Source organism: Balaenoptera musculus, chromosome 18 (assembly GCF_009873245.2).
Source record: "Balaenoptera musculus isolate JJ_BM4_2016_0621 chromosome 18, mBalMus1.pri.v3, whole genome shotgun sequence".
Classification (NCBI taxonomy): domain Eukaryota; kingdom Metazoa; phylum Chordata; class Mammalia; order Artiodactyla; family Balaenopteridae; genus Balaenoptera; species Balaenoptera musculus.
In genome coordinates this window covers 7397797-7420084 of record NC_045802.1, presented here as the reverse complement: position 1 = coordinate 7420084, position 22288 = coordinate 7397797, and the positions used below count along the sequence as shown (strand labels likewise).

The window sequence follows — 22288 nt, the reverse complement described above, 5'->3', positions numbered from 1 at the left end:
AGTTTTATTATTATTGTTTTTTGCTATGTCTTCATTTTTAGGCCAAATCTAACTTTTTCTCACCTTTAAGACCAAGGAGTCTTAGTAGGCTATTATTAATAATAATAGTAATGTTTAAAACCTCACTTAAAAATCATAGAAACATTTCTATTTTGTTTTATTATAAATCTCTTTTTAAATGGGAAAATTATTAAGAAACTGCTAGTGCAAACAGAAGTTAACCTCAAAATATATCTTTACTAGGTTTCATGCCTCCACCATCAAATAGGACGAAAGGATGACCAAAAAAATGAATAAATGCTGATGTCAGAGTTTAATCCATGCTTTACTTCTTTTTATTTAAATCTGTAGACCAAGAGTAAAGCATATGATAAATAAGTGGACTTACCCAGGAGCCTGGGATACTGTTTGGGAGTTTGATGATGTTCCAGCCACGCTTTGGCAAGTTAGCGGACAACACTTGGGCCAAGGATGGCAGCTAGCATGGATGGCAGGGTAACTGACACAAAGCTTGAGCAGGAGCTCCCAGGTAATTGGGTATGGAGGGTCTGTTCTAGGGAACTTTCTTTACAACGGTTGACATTGCCTTATTTGAGGGACCTACTTGAGCACCTCCTTTGAAATGGAACAGCCTCTCTGGAGCCACATTCCAGGGAAAGGAAATCTGGAACCTTTTTTTCTAGAGATAGGCAGCTGGCTGTGATTTCACTGCAATAGACTTACAAGGAGTAGCTATTACTAATTTTCAGAAACACAAAGGAATTCCTAAAACTGTTGTTCTTCCTCCCAAGGGTTTGGGAATGTGGGTCTCCATAAAGTGTCTGGTCTCTTTAATTCCAGGGAGGAAGGGAGTTAGGTAAGTAATGGAAATTGTCAGATGACAGTTTCCTATCATCTATTCTAGATTCTTTCCCAGGATCCAATTTTAGCTAAAAACATAAAATAAAACCCATCTGGTATCACTTCAGAGAGTTAAGAGGAGAGATTCTGAGAAAGATTTTTAAGGAATAAACTAGCAAAATGTATTCATGATAAAGCTGATCAAAATTAGGTTTGAAATCTTAAGTTTTCACCCAGTACAAAGAAGTCTTTCAATTTTTTAAAAAAAATTATTTATTTATTTATTTGTTTTTGGCTGCGTTGGGTCTTCGTTGCTGCACGCGGGCTTCCTCTAGTTGCAGCAAGCGGGGGCTACTCTTCGTTGTGGTGCGCGGACTTCTCGTTGTGGTGGCTTCTCTTGTGGAGCACGGGCTCTAGGCGCGCGGGCTTCAGTAGTTGTGGTGCACAGGCTTCAGTAGTTGTGGCGCAGGGGCTCAGTAGTTGTGGCTCACCCGCTTAGTTGCTCTGCGGCATGTGGGATCTTCCCAGACCAGGGGTCGAACCCCTGTCCCCTGCATTGGCAGGTGGATTCTTAACCAACGCGCCACCAGGGAAGTTCCCAGCGGATTTTCTTGAGTATAAAATATTTAGGTTTAGAGAACATTCGCTTTTAGAGTTGACTCCTTCAGTTCCATTAATACATAAAGCTAATTTCATTAATGTCATTAAATCTTCCTTTATGGGCTGAATTCTTATTAAATACAACAGACTACGTTCGATCTGTCACAAAGTCAAATTTGTTGAATGAACTGAACTGCATCTTTCTCAAATTTATTTTAACCAAGTTTTAGCGGGAAATCTTCCTCTAAATGATTGTGCTTAAGATTGTATTATTGTCGCTTTCTAGTTACCCTATAATTTAACCTTTAAATGACATAAGATTACATTAAACAGTGACAAGTGGTATACATCACATAAAGAAACTAAAGACCACTAATATTTAGCCGATCCGACACTGTGGGTTGGAAAATATATAAAGCCAGGGAGAATGAATTTCCTTACCCCCCAGATAAATCCAGTTTCTCTCCACAGGTTGATGACAACACCGCCTAAGAATGGAAAGCTGAGAAATCCAGCTCCTTGACTGATTAGGAGGCAGCTTCTGCTTCAGGGTCCGTTCATTCACTTGCAAAGGAGCCAGGCACCCTGCTTGGCACTGGAGACCCAGCGCTGCCCGCAGGAGTGTCTAGGAGCCCACATGTTCCTGGAGGAGGCAAACATGAACAAGTAAACAAACACAGAAGAAAGAGCATTGCGGGGCTTCCCTGGTGGCGAAGTGGTTAAGAATCCGCCTGCCAATGCAGGGGACAGAGGTTCGAGCCCTGGTCCGGGAAAATCCCACATGCCGCGGAGCAACTAAGCCCGTGCAGCACAACTACTATGCTCTAGAGCCCGCGAGCCACAACTACTGAGCTCACGTGCCACAACTGAAGCCTGTGCTCCACAACAAGAGAAGCCACCGCAGTGAGAAGCCTGCGCACCGCAACGAAGACCCAACGCAGCCAAAAGTAAATAAATAAACAAAATAAACGAATTTATTAAAAAAAAAATGCTGCTCAGGGTAATGTGATAAAGGCTGAGTGGTGGAGGTGGGCGACACGGGGGGCCGTCTGGAAGGAAAGGTCTCTTTCCAGGAGATGTAGCAAAAACGTTCGCTCATTTTCCAGCTCGGTTAGTTGCCCGCCTGCTCGCCCTCTTTCCGGGGCCCTGAGGCTCAGGCCCCCCGCCCCCGGGCAGCCGCAGCTCCTCGGGCCCCTGCAGGCCGCTCTTTCCCAACTTCCCGGCCTCTCCCCGATCCGGGAAGGCCTTGCCGGGCCTCGCGTTTTCCCAGTCGCTCCAGGGAGAGGCCTGCTCTCGGCTCTCAGGATGTGGAGGATGCAAGTAGCACGGCCAGCTGCGGCCGGGAGCCGCCGGGAAGCGCGCCAGCCGCCGCCGAGCAGAACCCGCGCCCACTGAGGCCCCGCGGCCGGCGCAGAGGGTGCCCTCTACCGCCCCGCTGGCGCGCCCGGGGCGAGGGACGAACAACGACCGCGTGCGCGTGCAACGTTTGCGACTTCCCCCCACGGCGGCGGCCGGGGCGGCCCGCACCACTGATGCCCTCTCCGCGCGAGGTGAGAGCGGACGGGCCGCGGTGAGCAGGGCTGACGCCCGGGGGCCGGGAAGCCAGTCCAGGCCCTCCGGGATCTCGGTGCCTGGCCTTCCCCTCGGATTTGTTCAGTCTTTTGACATCATCGCCTTAAAATATTTTTCTCCTGAGTTTCCTGCTAGTTACAAGACTCACATTCTCCTCTGGCCACACTCCTGAACTTGCAAACATAGGTCTTATTTAGAAAGCACCATGGCAAGTTCGGCTTTATCCTTTTTTTTTTTTTTTTTTTTCCCCGCACTGAACCCCGGGCCCACGGGCTGTGAAAGCGCGGAGTCCTAACCACTGAACCGCCAGGGAAGCCCTGCAAGTTCGTCTTGAAAGAAGGAAGCCTAAAAGGAAATTAAAACGGACCCCTTGCTCTGCCCACACTCAGAACGGGGAAGGGGTCCTGGTGGCCCCCAGCCCCACGCAGTTCTCCCCAAAGGCAAGTGGCAGGTGATATCGGGGAAGGAGAGTGGAGTTGGTGCCCAGGGCACTCACCCTTCTCGAAGGTGGGCGCACGTTTGATGGGGGTGCAGCTGGCAGCAGGGAGCTGCTGGGACCCGGCCTTCCACGGGGACAGGGGGTCGCTTCCCCCCAGCCCCTGCCTGGTGCTGGAGGGGAGTTCCGGTCCCTTCCCAGGCCCAGGTGTCCTAGCAGGCAGGCTGGAGGCTGGCTGGTGTCGCAGGCCCGGTCCCACCCGGGCAGTGGCCTGGAGGCTGCAGCCAGAGCCCAACCCGGGGCCGGAGGTGCTGGGGTCAGGGAGTCTTTGGATGGAGAAAACCTGCTCTCCGGAGGTAAGTGGGCTGAAAAAAATCAAACTAAAGCACACACACAGCTGCTGAGACTGGCCCAGATTCTGCTCTGACGGTCGGCCTCGGTCCTGGGGGAGCTTCTCGGGACAGTTTTAGCTTCATTCTCAGCAAAGGAGAGACAAGACACAATTCAGAAATGAGTGTACAGCACCGTAACTGTCACAGGAAACGGCTGCAAATGACCGTGACATTATATCGTATTTTCATCTTTCTTTCTTCTTTTTATTTTGTTTTTCATTGTGCAACCAAAAATGTTAAGATTTCAGCTGGTACTGAATACATGTTACTTAGGAGGACTACCTCAAAAAAACAAAAAACAAAAACCAGAAAACTTTTAAAACAAACCCATACAGGTTGACAGGTCAACACTGAAGATTTTGTGAAATAACCAGATTTGCAGTGAATGGGAAGCCCCATTATATTCTTACCCTTTTTCAATTAAATTTTAAACATGCTTTAGCAAATATGTCTGTTCCCCTCAGGTGGGCGTTTTGTTTCAGGGTTCCTTTCTGCTGCCTGAGAGTGCTTTAGTCTGCCAGAATCTCCCCCAAGAGAGAAGGAGCTCTTAATGTGGAATATTAACTCCTCTGCCTATTGTATGCATAAACCCAGGCCTACCTCTCTCCCAGGGGCATCAGAAATTGCTTTTGTGCACCGTTTGGTGAGGCCTTTGCATCCAGAAACAAAAGTGGAAGAAGAAAACAAAAACAATGCCCCAAAGAAATAAGAGTGTGATGTCCAAAGACCTATAAAGCACTGAGTTTCAAGTCACTGATTTTCAAAAATAGTTCAAGCACAGGCTTTGGACTCACACTGCTTTGTGCCAGCCCTCACCTGACCACTTGCTACATGCATGTCCTTGGACAAATATTTAACCTCCGGTGCCTTGATTTACCCATTTGTAAAATGGGCACAATAATTGACTTCATAAAGCTTCACGGCCATGTGTGAGAATTTAATAAAATAATCCATATAAAATGTGGCACAATGCTTGGCACTTGGTTAGAACTCAATAAATAGTGAGCTACTACTTTTTACATAACAATAACAAATTACATAATAAATTATTAGCTTATTATAATTACTATTATGTTATTACAAAGTCTCATTCTTTTCTCCTCCAATTTGGGCTTCCACCTTAATGCAAAACATACTATAGTGGCTTTATTCCTAATTATTTGAATTTGATGCCAGTGGTTCCCAATCACCCAGGGAAAGGGGTCCCTTACAAAGGGACTGATGCCCGGGTCTCACCCACAGGGATTCTGATTCAACTGATCTGGGGTGTGGCCTGGGCTTTGGAAATTTTGAAAGCTCCCCAGGTGATTCTAATGTACAGCCAAGTTTGGAAACCGGTGCTTTTTGGTGTTGCCCTAAACAAAAGGGCAAGCAGGTGTTTACAGTTCAAATAAAATTAAAGCAGTCTGTATTCTGAGCTAATAATTTGACTCATTCTGCTGCATTAGCCATTCAAATCAGCCAATCGACTGACTTATATATTCACTGAATTTATAAGCTTTGACCGAGTTGACCAATTAATTCGGTTAAAAAGTTTGATTCATTGAAATCACATGGCCACAGCCTCAAGTAAATTGAATCTGTTGGAAATCAGCTATGATTGTGTAGGTATTTGGAAGTTTTTAGATTGTACATTACCACAGAAGTTCACCTTATTTAATTCCATTCTGTACATTTGCTAAGAAATAGGATATTAAATAAAAATGCTGATAGTTTTGGACTGATTTGACCAATTCGTTCAGTAAAAAATTTGATCTCTCAAAGTCCTATAGCTACAGGCTAACGGAAATTGAATTTGTTGGGGACCAACTAGGATTTTAAGTGTAATTGGGAATATAAACTACTACAGGAGTACACATTATTTAATTCCATCCTGCACACTTGCTAACCAACGGGTTATTAAATCAAAATGCTGATAGTTGGGATGAGATTAATGTTGTCTTGTCCCTTTGATCTCGTCCTGGGGACTTTTGACAGCATGTAGGTTGCTATCAGATTTGGACACCACTGTCTGTGTATAATTAACCTCTTTAAAAAAATTAAGGAGCGTGTTCGTCCACTTAGCGCTTCGGTCATAGTGACCCATCAGGTGAATCACGAGTGAGGTGGCATTCACAGCCTCTGTCAACTTCCTGTCAACATTTTCTGTTGGACGCACAAAATGCTAGATTAGAAAAAGTCCCTGAACCTTGTTCCCCAGAAGTTCTGGATCTGGTCATGGACCTGAGACATCACAAGCTACTTTTTTTTTTTTTTTTGCTGCACCGAGAGGCTTGCGGGATCTTAGTTCCCGGACCAGGGATTGAACCCGGGCCCCGCAGTGAAAGTGCCAAGTCCTAACCACTGGACCGCCTGGGAACTCCTATCACAAGCTACTTGAAGTAGCTGGGCACAGCAGACCTTCCCGGGATGCATCCATAGGTGGACAAAACAAAATTCAACCACCACCTGTCTCCAAGTGTTTATGTTTAAAACATAAAACAGTTATCAAGTTGAAAATCAGGCAATTTTACGTGGATGGGCTACTTCCCCCACTGCAGTACAAGTTATTTATTAATTTGGCTATTTATTTGCAAGGGGCAAAGAAATGACATCATTAGAAAATACAGGGGATAAGAACAGTATTTTAGGGACTTCCCCGGTGGCACAGAGGATGAGACTCCGCGCTCCCGATGCAGGGGGCTGGGGTTCGATCCCTGGTCAGGGAACTAGATCCCACATGCATGCTGCAAGTAAGAGTTCACATGCCACAACTAAGGAGCCCACGTGCTGCAACTAAGACCCGGAGCAACCAATTAAATAAATTTTTTTTGTTTGAAAAAGAATGGTATTTTAAAGTTTCCCTTCTGATTATTTTATGAAAAAGGGAATTTTGGCTAAAGATTGGATAAGCAAATTAGCTTATAATGGTCTAAAGTGTAGGAAGGGAATGAATATTTAGTAAGTGCCTATTCTGTGCTAGGCTCTTTTCTGTGCATAATTTCCTTTAATCCTTACAATATCTCCTCAAAACAGAATCAGTCCCAATTCATAGATAGGGTAATTGATGAAGTAACTTAAGGCTGCACAGTGTGAAGTCACAAAAATGGGATTTGAACCCAAGTCAGTCTGCCCCAGACCCCATAAGCTATTCACTACATGTCAGGGTGGTCAACTGTCCTGGTTTGCCCAGGACATGGGACTCAGTTTCAAAACCATGACAGTCCCCAGAAAACCAGGACATGTTGGTTACTCTACTTGGTAACCAGAGGTTACTGCTCCCTTAGCCAGCCAACCAGATTCCAGGCCCCAGGTCTGCCCCCGGTGGGAAGGATGGGAGGCCTGAATCCCTCACTTATTTCAGAAAATAATATATCCAACCATATTACATTCCCACCGGAGAAAGCAAGTTAATGGCACATCTGACCGAATTACTATATCCTTTGATCATGTAGGTCAAGCACTGGCAAACCTTTCCCCTGGGGGGCCATTTTTTATTTTGTGGGTCACAGGGTCTCTGTCACAACGACTCAACTGGGTCCTTATAGTGGGGTGCAGCCATGGACAACACAGAAATGAAGGGGGGGCTGTGTTCCAGGAGAAGTTTAGTTACCAAAACTGGAGGTGGGCTGGATTTGGCCCCTGGATAGTTCGCCAAACCCTGATGTCGTTTATTAAAAACGAATCCTTTGCGGGCTTCCCTGGTGGCGCAGTGGTTGAGAGTCTGCCTGCTAATGCAGGGGACACGGGTTCGAGCCCTGGTCTGGGAAGATCCCACGTGCCACGGAGCAGCTGGGCCCGTGAGCCACAACTACTGAGCCTGCGCGTCTGGAGCCTGTGCCCCGCAACGGGAGGGGCCGCGATAGTGAAAGGCCCGCGCACCGCGATGAAGAGCGGTCCCCGCACCGCGATGAAGAGTGGCCCCCACTTGCCGCAACTAGAGAAAGCCCTCGCACGAACCGAAGACCCAACACAGCCAAAAATAAATAAATAAATAAATAAAGCAGCTATAAAAAAACGAATCCTTTGCATAGATAATTCAATTTGAAGAAGAATTTATTTCTAGAAGTTACTTTAATTGGGGGTAGGGCCGGTGGGCAGTTGGAAGCCGTCTTTTGGACTAACCTATTCATCAGTTAGTCGTGCCTACTATTTTGGGGCCATGGAATTTGACTTTTCTCATCCTACTCGGAAGTCACCCAGTGTGTGGGTGTGTGAAGGCGGCAGTATGGTATCTCCCGTCACAAATTTATATCCCCTTCCTTGTCTGTTGGGAGATATTAGTCGCATTCATTTCTCCACTGTCTTTTCAGCTTCTTCTATTTCCAAACATCATTTAAAAAGTAATTCCTACTGCACTCTCCATCATATTACGATATATTCATTTGCTTCAATGTAGCATTTTCTTTATTGTGTGCTGGAGAAATATTCCCAGCTTTTTCTATACTGAAAAGCAATGCCACTCTAGCACTGGGGCAGCCTCTACCATCCCAACATTCATTCACGCATGCCTTCATGCACTCACTGGGTACCTACTCTTCCCGGAGGAGGGCGAGGGGCCGCTCAAGACCTTGTGCCCATAAACTGGGAGATTGGGATTGACACATACACGCTACTATATATAAAATAGATAACTACTAAGGACCTACTGTATAGCACAGGGAACCCTACTCAATGCTCTGTAATGGCCTGTAAGGGAAAGGAATCTAAGAAAGAGTGGGTCTATGTATTTGTATGACAGATTCACTTTGCCGTACACCTGAAATTAACACAAGATTGTAAATCAATTACACCCCAATAAAAATTTAAAAAAAAACAAACCAAAATAATTAAAACCTTATGCCCCCATCACAGATATGCCCCCAAGAAGAGAAGATACAAAGCAACATAGTCTTAAATGCAAAAGGAACAGTGGGCATGGCTTAAGGAGATGGGGGAGGTGGGAGGGGAAGGAAATGCAAATTTGGAAGGAAACTAGCAAATGGTAAGGCTTGGGCTCAGGATTTATAAGCCAAGCACAGAGGGAGATAATAAATAGATTAGCTCAGGAATAGAAGAGGCGCTCAGCAGTTGGAGACAGCAAGGGGTCACAGGGAGGGCACAGTTGCTGAAGCAAGCAGAAGCCACTGTACGTTCTGAAGCAGGAGATGGGCCGGGTTAAAAACAGCGACGTAGGCAGGGTGTGCTGCTGGTTTCCGGGGCGGTTGGAGTTGGGAGTCTGGGTCAGAGTGTGGCAGCTGAAACGGACAGTAAGGAACAGGGTCCACAAAAATTCCACAGGAATCAAGAGGATGACATTAGTGTCCCTAATTCCAGAAAACACGGGAAGAGGTGATGCTCATTTAATGAAGATGACTTCAGGTTTCAGCTGAAAAGCTTCAGGTATTTTCATACTCCTTGAATCAAGATGTTCCCTGGGCAAGCAGGTGAGAAATCAAGGTTACCTGTGCAGACTTTACGTGGAATGCCCTACAGAGGTGATAACTGAACCAGGCAAGGAGTCTCCTATGCTTTTCTTGGTTATTCATTTGCTTAATGATCTCTGCCTAAACCCTTTCATGTTTGGCTGGAGAGAAGCATATTAGAACCAGTGTTTCTTCCAACTTACTCTGAATGCCCAATGCACAAACTCCCAGACAGCATACACGTCAGACACGTCTCTACTAACCACAGGTTTTGAGTTAACCTGTAAACTGCCCAGATTACCAGCTCTGGCAAGGTGGGGTTCTGACCACTGGTTTTCATTACTGGGGGCACTGCTCATCCTGGCCGTCTTGCCCACACCACAGTAGTCACTGAATTTGTGATGGGTAAGCTTGCACTTGACTTAGGAGAACTGAATGAAACTGCGTATGACTCTCAAAGCGAATCATTCAAAGAAGGTATTACAACAATTAAGAATACATCAACACATATTAGATAAAGATTTAGATAATGCATGCAAGAAATGAGGCACTATTTTGGTTTGATGATAAAATCAACTATTCACCTGAAAACATTTCATAATTGTATAATTGATCAATTTAACCCACTGACTTCAATTTCCTAACCTTACACTTGCAAGGAGGGCATTAATATTGAAGATTATCATGATATCCAGGAGAGGAAAATACTATAATAAATAATTCAGCTTCTTTATGCTTCAGCTGCTTTCCTAAATTACTTATGAAACAGCAACAAATACTAGTGGTGCTATTGGGAAAGTTGACATTATCCATTTCTTATTTAACAACGGAGTCATTAAAAAAGAGAGAGAGAGGGAGGCTGGGAGTGAGAAACTCATTATTGTATTAAATACAGATTCTGGTATCTTGAGAAGCTGCACGTTTGGTTTGGCTGAAGGATATCAAAAGCCACTAAGCAAGAGAATGACATTTGTTGTAGCCAAAGTAAACAATTTTTATTTCTGTTTTCCATATGCAAGCATATGAGTAGAACATAGCACATTTCATATTTGTACATTTTGGGAAAACATGTAGAATTATAATCATCATAATATGAAACACGTCCCTTATGCTACTGAATGTTTCATCACTGCTTTGGGAACGCTGCATGGGCAGATAGTATAGAAATTCGTGATCCCGTGAAGTTTCAGTACTACTATGGACTGTGTATGGGCCGGACAGAAAGACCCGCACCGGAACTGTCTCAGTTCTGTGAAAATTTATTTTATAACCTGTTTCCAGAAGCTGTGATTCAAATATCATAGTAACTTATCAAATATAACCCTCATTGCCAGGAAAAGTTTCCTTGAGCCTCACTGAGATTTTTTTTTCTGATCTCACTAGAGATGAAAATGTTTTCCACTCTCCATAAACTCCAAGATTTTCCCTCTCTCTCCAAAAGAGAGTCATTTCGAGGCAGAATCCCCACCCCCAGACATAAACGTGATCAAATGCATGCCTTTCCAGCGAGGCTTTGCCCAAAAGTTCAGACAAATTGGAGTCCTTTTTATGAAATATCGTTTCTTTACACCCTAACAGTTATGCCTGCCAGACAAGATGTTTGCAATAAACTTCACAAACTTCCATATTTTGAGCAATCAATTGTGGGTGTTAAGACTGAAAACAGAAGAAGTTAATGAAAAGAAGTTATTGACAATGTAAATTGGGAATTCCCTGGCAGTCCAGCCGTTACGGCTCGGCGCTTTCACTGCCAGGGCCCGGGTTCAATACCTGGTCAGGGAACTAAGATCCCGCAAGCAGCCCGGTGCAGCCAAAATAAATAAAAAATGTAGATAAAGTCTTCAACAGTGCTCAGCCTATGGTATGTGCTCAATGAATATTAGTTATATAATTTTATTATTCAGGAATATGCACATTTAATGACAAATGGTAGCATATACATACACACTTAAAATGTATACACCTATTTATGTATATAAGGGGTATGTATAAACAGAGAAGTGTCCAACTTTTCTAATTGCCAGAAATAATCTTTGCTTGTGAATTAATTCATTGCTGTTTGCTGTTTATTTGTTCTTTTGTTGAGAGTTGGAAAGGAGAACACTGGCAGAGGTGTGAAATGGCTCAGTTATTTTAGTTAATTATTAACCCTGAAGCCTCACCATAATTATTCTAATCTCAGCATTGAAGCAACTTTGGCCATTGATGAAATGCCTGATCGATGAATTAAAATCACGAAACACACTGCACGGTGCCACCTTTATCACAGATCGTAGGAGGTTAGAATGGGAAGGGCATCAGGTGTCACCCAGCACAGTGCCCTCGTTTTACAAGTGAGGACACTGCAGCCCCAAAGATGTAAGGTGACTGGCCAGAGCCCAAGGCAAATATCAGAGGGGTCATTTCAAGACTGGACGTTGACTTCCACATCCAGGCTCTGTCCAGTCTCATCATCTGGAAGGCTTTTTCTCCTCTGAAAAAACAAGTCTGTCTGATTACACCGTGTGAAGCCATTACAGCTGGATTTGCTTCCTTGGCCTCTGGTGGGTGACGGCCTCCTAAGCCTCTCAAATGCAGAGAAGAGGGATTACGAGTCTAAGATGATGAACTGAAGGGGCCCCAGCAAGCCTCCCCTCAACCTCCCCTTTCCTGCTCTGCTGTTGTAAATACACAAACATATACGGGTGCCAAGTAACACCACCTCATTTTAGAATTAAAAAGTCTGCTGTTTTGTTTTCCAAGTGTATTTTTAAATGAAGTCTTTGAAAACAGGTCACAGGAATCTCTTTTATCTAGACAGCATTGTTGGTGAGAATTGGTTATTGATGAGTTCAAGAAATCACTTGTCTCTGATTCTGATGTTCAGAATGGATGGTCCAGTTAGGCAAATTTGCCTGAAACCACACCTGCAGAACCTGGAGAACAGGCTGGAGGCTCCTGAACTCAGGGTTCTGGTCTCCTCTATGCTGTATCTCCAGCACTAAACGCAGTGCTTTTGTACATCGTAGATGCTCCATGAATTTTGTTGGATAAATTAATGAAAGAATAATAAGCAAATTAAATGTCTGTTTCTCCAAAGTTCCCATGGGAATCGAAGAGAACCTTAATCTGGAGAAAGGCATTGGTGCTTTCTAAATTATGTCTCCCAAACCATCTGGCTACACTGGCGAGGCCAAAAAACCAACCAACCAAACAGAAATCCAAACGCCCTTTAAACTTTTCCATCCACCTCTGGTAGCCACTGCAATGCAGCCAAAAATTAATTAATTAAAGAAAAACAACAACAACAAAAAACCTTCCACCGTGTCATTCCACCTTCAGTTTTGAATTCTAGAAAGACGGACCTGTGTGTTCCCGAGGCCGGAAGACAGTGTGCCGTGGGTCTCTTACACGGCAGCTACATTTCACAAAAGACAAGTGCTTTTTACCTGGTTTTGCTGGTGGCATTTAAAACTCTGCACTGGACTTTGCCACATCCATTCTTCTATCCCCAAAGCACCGCTGTGAGTTGATGGGAGGGAAAAACATTAACTTCACTTCAGCCTGAGAGAGGTCAGTGACATGTCCGGAATCACAGGGAACCCAGAGTGCCTGCCTGGGTGGCTCCTGAATCAGTTTGAAGGTTGGCTATTAAACAGCAGGAGATATTTATTCATTTTGGAGGTCTGTTAGTCTGTGTTTCTAAATGGTCGACATGTAGATGAAGGGGGGAAATCATTTAGCATTTACTCACGGCTCCCAAGCCAACGAAGTGAAAATAAAAATATATTCAGAAAAGTTTGTAGAAAACTTATCTCATGATAAATCTACAGTTGGGTTATTAGGAAGCTAGAAAAGTCTATTTGAAAGATAGCTCCAGCTTTTGAAGTGGGTTTCATGGAGCAGGTCAGGGCCCTCATGACTTTCCCACCCCCATCCCAACTGCGAGAAAAATGCCCCCGAGTGGCAAGACCAACATCTAAGCCCACTTGACATTTTAAAAATTTTCTTGGGACTTCCCTGGTGGCACAGTGGTTAAGAATCCACCTGCCAATGCAGGGGACACGGGTTTGAACCCTGGTCCCGGAAGATCCCACATGCCGCGGAGCAACTAAGCCCGTGCGCCACAACTACTGAGCCTACACTCTAGAGCCCGCGAGCCACAACTGCTGAGCCCGTGTGCCACAACTACTGAAGCCTGTGCGCCTAGAGCCCGTGCTCCGCAACAAGAGAAGCCACCGCAATGAAAAGCCAGGGCACTGCAATGAAGAGTAGCCTCCGCTCGCCGCAACTAGAGAAAGCCCGCGCACAGCAATGAAGACCCAACGCGGCCAAAAAATAAATTAATTAATTAATTTAAAAAAATTTAAAATAAAACACTTAAAAAAATTTTTTAAAATTTCTTATGTTTGGGTGAAAGCTGACTTCCCAAATAGCCACTTTTTTCTGTCTTTACCTAGATGCTTGTACTGGAGACAAAATGGTAGAGGCTGAAGGGAGTACAGTGGGCGACTGAACAAGCTTCTTCCACACTACCCTTATGCCAGCTAATGTTATTAATCAATGCATGGCAATGATTGGTGCTAAACGAAAAGTTTCCCCTTTTTAGGTTCAGCTGTGGTTGAAGCTCATATTTTCTCCAATTCAATAAAATAATCGTAGAAGTTGGTTGGAACCACCTTGGTTCTTCCAGTTCTCTTGCCCCTGCTTCATACTTTGCATGTGAAACAATTCTAGTTCCTTTAACAATCCAATCTCCTTCTAGTTCCCTTTTCATCCAGCTGTGTGACTCCTCTCCATGCCTGCTGTGTGTTTTCTGATTATGTTCTCTTGGGGAGTTTGGAAATTTACCCACACCAGTAGCCCTCACCCTCCAGAACAAAAACAAAGCAGCTCACACACACATCCCCAGAGTAACAGGAGGACTGGCCCACCTACCCCAGTCAGCCTGTATCATTGATTTCATATGTATTTGTACATGTGGTCATCTGTAGGTTCCTTTGGCCACTTTATTGAGCTAATTAAATTCTAAGATAGTCTAAAGTTTACCAAATTGACCAGAAAACTCTTAGCCACCTAATATGGCAATGAAATGAAGATACATCTTTCAAGAAGACATTGGCTGTGACAATAACTAGAGAAGAAAGAAAATCCCTAGAATTCTTGACAACTTGGCAATTTCATGTTGCCCACTGTGGTATATGGCTTTCTGCTGACGATAATCACAAGAGCTGGTCCTACTGGATGTAAAAAAGGGAACTTAAGAAGAAGGAGAGGGACTCCCCTGGTGGCGCAGTGGTTAAGAATCCGCCTGCAAATGCAGGGGGCACGGGTTCGATCCCCAGTCCGGGAAGATCCCACATGCCACAGGAGCAACTAAGCCCGTGTGCCACAACTGCTGAGCCTGCGCTCTAGAGCTCGCGAGCCACAACTACTGACCCCTCGTGCCTAAAGCCTGTGCTCCACAACAAGAGAAGCCACTGCAATGAGAAGCCCGCGCACCACAATGACGAGTAGCCCCCGCTCGCCGCAACTAGAGGAAGCCCGTGCGCAGCAACAAAGACCCAACGCAGCCAAAAAATAAACAAATAAAATTTTAAAATTTAAAAAAAGAAGAAGGAAAACTTTCTTTACGAGTTGAAAGTAAAAGAAGCTAGGCTGATATTAGCATCTATAGATTTTAGACATGAAAAATTATAGACACTGGTTTCAGTTATTAAAAAGCATGAGCTTAAGCTTTTTGATCCCTTAATTAAAGTGCTGATTCAAAAAGTGTTCAAACACAACCTTTGACAGCTCAATTTCTAAAATAATATCATAAAAGCAGGAGAGTGAACAAATCTATGCGTATCTGTACTACAGGAGAAATCCTACCACCAATTACTAAACGGAAGTGCAGGGGTCCCAGTGCGCTTGTTAAAGATCTGACTGAAAAGGTGATGGGAAGCACCTGACAGTGTCACTGAGGGGAACGCAGGCCTAGGCTTGAAAAAAGCTGCAGCGCTTTAGAGCAGCCCAGCACAGCCTAGAGCTGGAGAAGCTACCTTTTTTGCCTGGGAAATTCGCATTTGTTTTGTTCCCTTTACCAATGTCATCTGACCCCTTGTACCCTACCTTCTGCCGTCTGCACCTTTAGCCTAAAGTAAAGACACCCAAGTTATGGTGTGCATTCCAGATATTTCAATCACTAAATGTCAGTTCAGTGAGGGGAAACGTCAATTAAAACAAAAGTGGACTTCTCACAATTATTATTGTGGCTTGCGTAGGCCCAGGTTCCAAATTTTCACCCTTATCCCACCTTCCCTCTCAACCCTCACTCCCGGTTGGGGAAAAAAGTACTAGAAAGGCATGGAGCATATAATTTCTTTCCTTTCAGTTTCTCTAAGTAAACTTCCGGTTCTGGTCTGACTGTGTGTTAATATCCTGATATTAACACACAGTCTGAATTTTGATTATCAGAGTAGCCAGATCTCATGGCTTTAAAACTCCAACGGCTCTGATGGGTAGTTGCATCTATTAATGCCCACTTTCTTTTAAGATTTTTTTTTTTTTTTTTTTTGATTTGGAACATTTTTAAAGGCTTTATTGAATTTGTTACAATATTGCTTCTGTTTTATGTTTTGGTGTTTTGGGCATGAGGCATGCGGGATCTTAGCTCCCCAACCAGGGATCAAACCTGCACCCCCTGCATTGGAAGGCCAAGTCTTAACCACTGGACCACCAGGCACGTCCCTAATGGCCACTTTCAATAGTGTGTATATACAGACTCTCAACTGAAGTTCTGACGGAACAGTCTGAAATTGTGCGAAGCACAGCAACTGGCCCACTTGCTCGAGTGACCATCCATGGTCCAGCATGTTTTAATTCTACCTGCTTATTCATCAGTTGCCTGACTAAAGAATGATATTATGTCCAAATCAAATTGCTTATCTTGCATTTCACAGGACAAAGGGAAATCCTGGGTGTCTGAGTTTGTTTCCCAAAGACTTTCCATTGACCCAGTTCATATTTCTCAACAGGAAGTCATATAGACTCAGGAAATGATCGAATGTATGCAATTGAGAGCCAAAGATGATCATAGTTAGAGGTCAGATATAAAAATATACACATGCAAAGAGATAGAAATAATACATTTGGGGGCATTTTCACAAAAAGTTACCCCTTTAGAGAAGAAATTAAAATTATACTTCTTTACCTGAATTTTCAGGTGTAACTCACTTTGTAGAATACTTGGAATACTGAAATCCTCTCTCATTTTTATGACACAATTGGACTTGTATTTCTCTATAACAAGTATTAGACCCAGAAAAATACAAAGCGCTCAGTAAGAATGCAGCAAAATGTACCCCGCAAAATCACATATCTAAAGGTAAGATTATCTCTTACTGATAAATGATTAGAAGTCTACTCAAATTAAGCTACAGAATATGAATGCAAAGTAGTCAGAGTTACTTTTATATTTGGCATAATAGCTAAGAAGCTTAAAAAGAAATGCAGTATTATAACAGGACCAAACAATGGGACAGCAGAGTCACTTGGTTCCTATCAAGTCTTCTCCCTAATATTCTGTAAGAGAACATACAAGTTGCATTTGTCGTGGAAGCTTCCCGCATTTGGAAATGAATGGCTGATCTTGGTTAAAGCCTAGAGGAGATATGCAGACACTGATTCAAGATGCAATAAGATAACCGGTTTGCTCTTTGGCCTCAGATAGAATCGCCGCTGAGTAAGGGTTGTGTAGACCAGGGTTGGGAAAGAAGGCCATGTGGCAGGTGACTGAGGTGGCAGTCAGAGCAAACAAGATTGCAGCAAATGTCCAGGTACAGATAACAACCCAATATACAAGAATTCAAAGTAGGTTGTTGATATGGCCTTTCTTCCCCAACTGGAATAGAAGTTCCACGTGGGCAGGGATTTTGCATTTTGTTCATGGCAGTTATCCCCAGCTTCTGGAACAGTTCCTGACTTATAAATATTTGATGAGTGAATGAACATAAACTAAGTTTCAGAAGACATATTTGTCCAAGGAAATTAAATTCCACAAATATCTAATGAGCACCTAAGCAGTGCTATGCTAAGTGTCCTTGTGTAATGCAGAAGTCGCTGCAGTGCAGGCCGTGGGAAAGCATGGCTCTGGGCGGGGGTGGGGGGGATGGAGGGAGAGAGGCGCTGATGAGATCAAGGAGTGTCTTCAGGAATACAGCCATTTGGGACGGTATTAAATGCTGGACGGTAGGAAAGGCAGAAACTGGGACCCAAATGCCAGGCCTGACCTTGGAATTCAGTTCCCTGAGCTCCCCGAGGACAGGAACTGCTTCCTTTGCCTTGCGTGCCTGGTGCCCGCTCAGGGCACTTTCCAGCAGGTGCTCAATAAATGCCTGTGGATCCAGGAGCTGGCAATAGGGATCAAGGGAGGCATCCAATCTAGCCTTGGGATCAGCAAGCTGGCCGGGACCAGCCTGGGACTCGGCTCAGGCCTTCCTCTGTCTCCACCTCACTCCCTTGAATGACCAGGGCCAAGTCCAGAATGAGGGCTGAGGACTCGTGCCCCAGAATGAAATGTTAAAATGTCAAACCCCAGGGCCCTACTTGAGACTTCCTATATCTTAGAAGAGGGACCCAGAAACTAGCACTGTAATCAAGTATCCGGGTGAGTCTCCTACACATACCAAAGTTTGGATTCTACTAAAGTAGGATTTCGTAGACAAGAAAAAAGATCTAGTAAGAATTCTCTCTCAAGTATCCGCATTAGTAACTGAAATCCCCAGGGCATGAGAAATTAATATTTTGGGTGGTTCCTATGGACCAGGGACTGTTTAAGATGCTTTCACATATAACTACTTAATATTCAATAATTCAAAGGGGTAGTTTTATTATATCTATTTTTAAGGAAACAAGCTCAAGGATAGTAAATAACTTGCCTAACACTGCACAGCAAGTACCTAGTGGGAATCCAAACCAGGTCTGTTTAATTCCTGAGACCACACGCACCCCTATGTCTTGCTGCATCTTGGGCAAATGCAGAATGGAGGGAATCCGGACATTCCGTAGTGCCTGTCTTTAGGGAATGTACGCAGACTCAGTTTCTGATTGGTTGAATCTGTCAAGATGAATTTCTGGAAATCAAGATTTGAGGTTTTAATTATACATGCATTAGGTCTAGACAGAGAGTGTCTAAACCACCTATGACTTTAATAATCCTTATAAAAAGGCCAAACACCAAATGAAGTGATTTGTCTGGGGCAGAAAACTCGCGCATAGGGCAGACAAGTACCTTAAGAGGACAACAGGGGAGGTGCAGACTGTCACATCTGACACTGCCGCTCTGCTCCAGGTCTTCTCAGATTTCAGAGAGAGCCCAAAGGACTTGCCTGGTGGTGCAGTGGTTAAGAATCCGCCTGCCAGTGCAGGAGACCATGTTCGATCCCAGGTCCAGGAAGATGCCACATGCCGCGGAGCAACTAAGCCCGTGCGCCACAACTACTGAGCCTGCGCTCTAGAGCCCAGAAGCCAGAACTACTGAAGCCCGGGTGCCTAGAGCGCGTGCTCCGCAACGAGAAAAGCCACCGCAATGAGAAGCCGGCGCACTGCAACGAAGAGTAGCCCCCGCTCGCAGCAACTAGAGAAAGCCCGTGAGCAGCAACGAAGACCCAATGCAGCCAAAGAAGAGAAGCCAAAAGTCCAGCTTTCCCTGTGAAATATCCTGATTTTTATTTTTTATTTATTTTTAAAAATTTATTTGTTTATTTTTGGCTGCGTTGGGTCTTCATTGCTGAGCGCGGGCTTATCTCTAGTTGCAGTGAGCAGGGGCTACTCTTCGTTGCGGTGCACGGGCTTCTCACTGTGGTAGCTTCTCTGGTTGCAGAGCATAGGCTCTAGGTGCCCGGGCTTCAGTAGTTGCGGCGTGAGGGCTCAGTAGTTGTGGCTCGCGGGCTTAGTTGCTCCGTGGCATGTGGGATCTTCCCGGACCAGGGCTCGAACCCGTGTCTCCTGCATTGGCAGGCGGATTCTTAACCACTGCGCCACCAGGGAAGTCGCCTGATTTTTAAATATAGATAATGAATTCAAAAGTTTAAAACACACTTCAAAGGGCAAACAAACAGGTCTGGAAAACAAGGACGGGCCCATGCAGCGCCAGTCTACAACCTCTGGTCTGGAGCTCCCTCCCAGGGACTTAAGCTACATGGAGTAACTGGGATATTAATAGTTCCGTGAAACGTGTGTCTGTGCATCCTGTTTACATGAAGGTACACCCTATCACTGCTTCTGGTTTAATGTGATAAAATGTGCATCACATCGTCTTTGACTTTATGCAGGTGTATGAGACACAGCCTGAAGGCCACATTTTTGTAAACTGAATTGGGCCTTTCTATTTACTTACCATTGTTGGGATGCCTCATTCTGGTTTTGGAGTGGTCTTCAATTGGCATTGGCCAATTTAAAATTAATGATTCGCTGGCTCATTTTAAAGGAAAACGGAGTAAATTCTCCGGGGGAAGAGCCTTCAGTTTTAGTAAGCACCCCCTACTGCATCTGTTTTATTTTTTTTATTTAATTTTATTTTTTAATATTTATTTATTTGGCTGTGCCGGGTCTTAGTTGCGGCATGTGGGATTTAGTTCCCCGACCAGGGATCGAACCCTGGCCCCCTGCATTGGGAGTGGGTAGTCTTTACTGGACCACAAGGGAAGTCCCTGCATCTGTTTAATATTAATTGACTGCATTTGGAGATTTCCTAAGAATAACTTCTTGGTACTTAAGCATTAAAATTGCTCTGTTTTAGAGCAGAAATTCTCTCTCACATAGAGAGCTAATAATGCGATTCGCTACATATGATGTAATGATACACGTTCGAAAACAGGAAGTTTAGAACAACTAATAGGGGTTCTATCCCTATTATTTAATGATTTAAAATGTTAACTTACGTAGAAGGACTATGAACTAGCCAATGAATTATTGTTGTTTCTAACACTTCCACGGTCTAAATAACACTTCACTCTTTTGGTATTGGCAGCGCCTTAGGGAATATTTTCATCTCTATTTTAAGACAGGGTTTATTCTTGCAACGTGTATGCATTTATGTCGTGTTATCAAGTGAAGCAACGTCAACCGACCAAAGCAGAAATCATCATCAAATCAACTGAACACAATGTCACAACGTCACCCGTCTAATAATGGATGTTAAACGCAGTATAGACGCACAAGCATCAGTGGGAACGGATTAAAAAGGCACTTACGAGGATGACCCGCAAAGACTCCTAGTTTCAAGACCCAACAAAAAGCCTCCAGGAAGTGAAGCCGGCAGGTTTTAATCTCACTTATTTTCATGGCTATGTTTTTTTTATTGTAGTTTTCCACTGTAAAACAAAAGCGAATCAAAGGAGTCTGGTGGATTTTGGAGAAGAAAAACCTCCTCTCTCCCGGAAGTCTGACGGAGCCCAGATCCCGGACTGAGCGGCCGCGGCCACGGGGAGCGCCCCCCGCGCCCCGCGCCCACCGGCCTGCGTGCTGCCGCCCCCGCCGCCGCTGCTGCCTAGGCCAGGGCGCGGCGGGCTGCGCTTGTTTTTTTCTTTTTTGGGGGGTGGGGGGGGGGTGTGTTTCAGGAAAGCTCCGCGGTGCTGACCTCATCTTCCAAAGCGCGTCCGCTGCCCGAGAGCGGTGGTCGCAGTCAGCGCCCGCCGGTCCTCTGGCCGCCGGCAGGGCTCCGCGCCCTCCCCCTCCTCTTACCCCGCACTTCCTCCTTCCTCCGCCTCGCCCCTCCCCCACCCTCCTACCTCCCTTCCCCCTCTCCCCCGCCCCCTCCCCATCCCCCCACCTTCTCCTCCTCCCATCCTCTCCTCCCGTCTCTCCCTCCCTCCCACCTCCTCCTTGCCCCACCCACGCCCCTCCCCCATCCCGCCCCTCCCCCACTCCTCCTACCTCCCTGTCTCCAACTTCCCCCCACTCTTCCCTTCCCCCGCCTCCTCTCACCTCCCACCTCCTCCTTCCTCCGCCTCCTCCCACCCCATCCCTTTCCCCTTCTCTCCCCTCCCCCGGCCCCCAGGGCTGCGGGCGGCTCCCTGGTTTCGGCGTCGCACACACGTCTGGGCAGAGTGTGGTTCCCAGGCTCTCGATCTGGAATTCAGACGGGAAAGTTTGCTGGCAGCTCCAGCGCCCGGGCCGCCCTCGGGCCCGGCCCGTCAGCGCCCGGAAAGCGCGGCATTCACACAAGGGCGGGTGGCAGCGCCCTCCGCTTGTCTGCTCACTTTCACGACGATTCTGCCCCTGAAGTTGAGCACGGATTAAAGAGCGGCAATACTTTCTGTTTTAGAGAAGAAAACGAGGGAGCCGAATGGCACCGAGAGGGAGAGAGGCGAGAGGGTGGCGCGAGAGCCAGGAGCAAGTTGGCGCCGGTGGGCTGGGGATGGAGGGTCCTTTAGGGCGGAATTGCATCGTCGGATTCCGCGCAGAGGTAGGTGGGTGCAAAGACAAGGTGGCCGGACAACGGAGTCCCAGGCAGAGAAGTGTGTGGTATTTCTGCTGCCCGAAATGAGACCACACAGTCTTGTTTCCCACTTCTTAAGACTCAGTAGATCCGGATCAGATCGCGTGAGTCTGTTTTATTCCCATTTGCACAGGAGGACACTGAGGCAGGGACAGGCTAAGTGACTCGGCCACCGCCACACAGCTCTTAGTGGCCGACCCAGGACTCAAACCTACATCTCTCTGACTCCAAACCCCTATTCTACTGTGACCTAGTATTTGCTGGTTCAGACAAATGGCTTAGCTTTAGCACCGATTGAATCCATGCCTTGTTCGGAGCACAGGCAGGTAGATTTGCAGGTAGATATGTGCTCAGAATTCATCCAGACTTGTATTTCACAATGGACATAATCAGTGCATCTTTACCCCTCAGGATGTTGAGGAGGCCTTTCATTAGCAGGAATCTGAATTCCTAGACTCTCTCCAGAGGGAGTGCTTAAGGAGCTGTTGTCTCCAGTTAACCCGAGTCTCCTTGTGGCTCATTAGGGAGATTCCCTGGGCCCTAGGCCCATATCCCCGGTGCATAATTGCTGGACTATCCAATAAGAGTTTTTAAATCCCCC

The 22288-nt window shown here is 45.5% G+C and overlaps 1 long non-coding RNA gene across 1 annotated transcript; it reads right to left on the bottom strand.

Annotated features, from left to right (window-relative positions):
- Nucleotides 1-1400: 1400 nt before the first annotated feature.
- Nucleotides 1401-20934, bottom strand: LOC118884021. The gene is made up of 3 exons (XR_005017172.1): nucleotides 20827-20934; nucleotides 20441-20560; nucleotides 1401-2083 (listed from the first exon to the last, which is right to left on the bottom strand). It is a non-coding gene; the product is annotated as an uncharacterized LOC118884021 (long non-coding RNA).
- Nucleotides 20935-22288: the final 1354 nt, after the last annotated feature.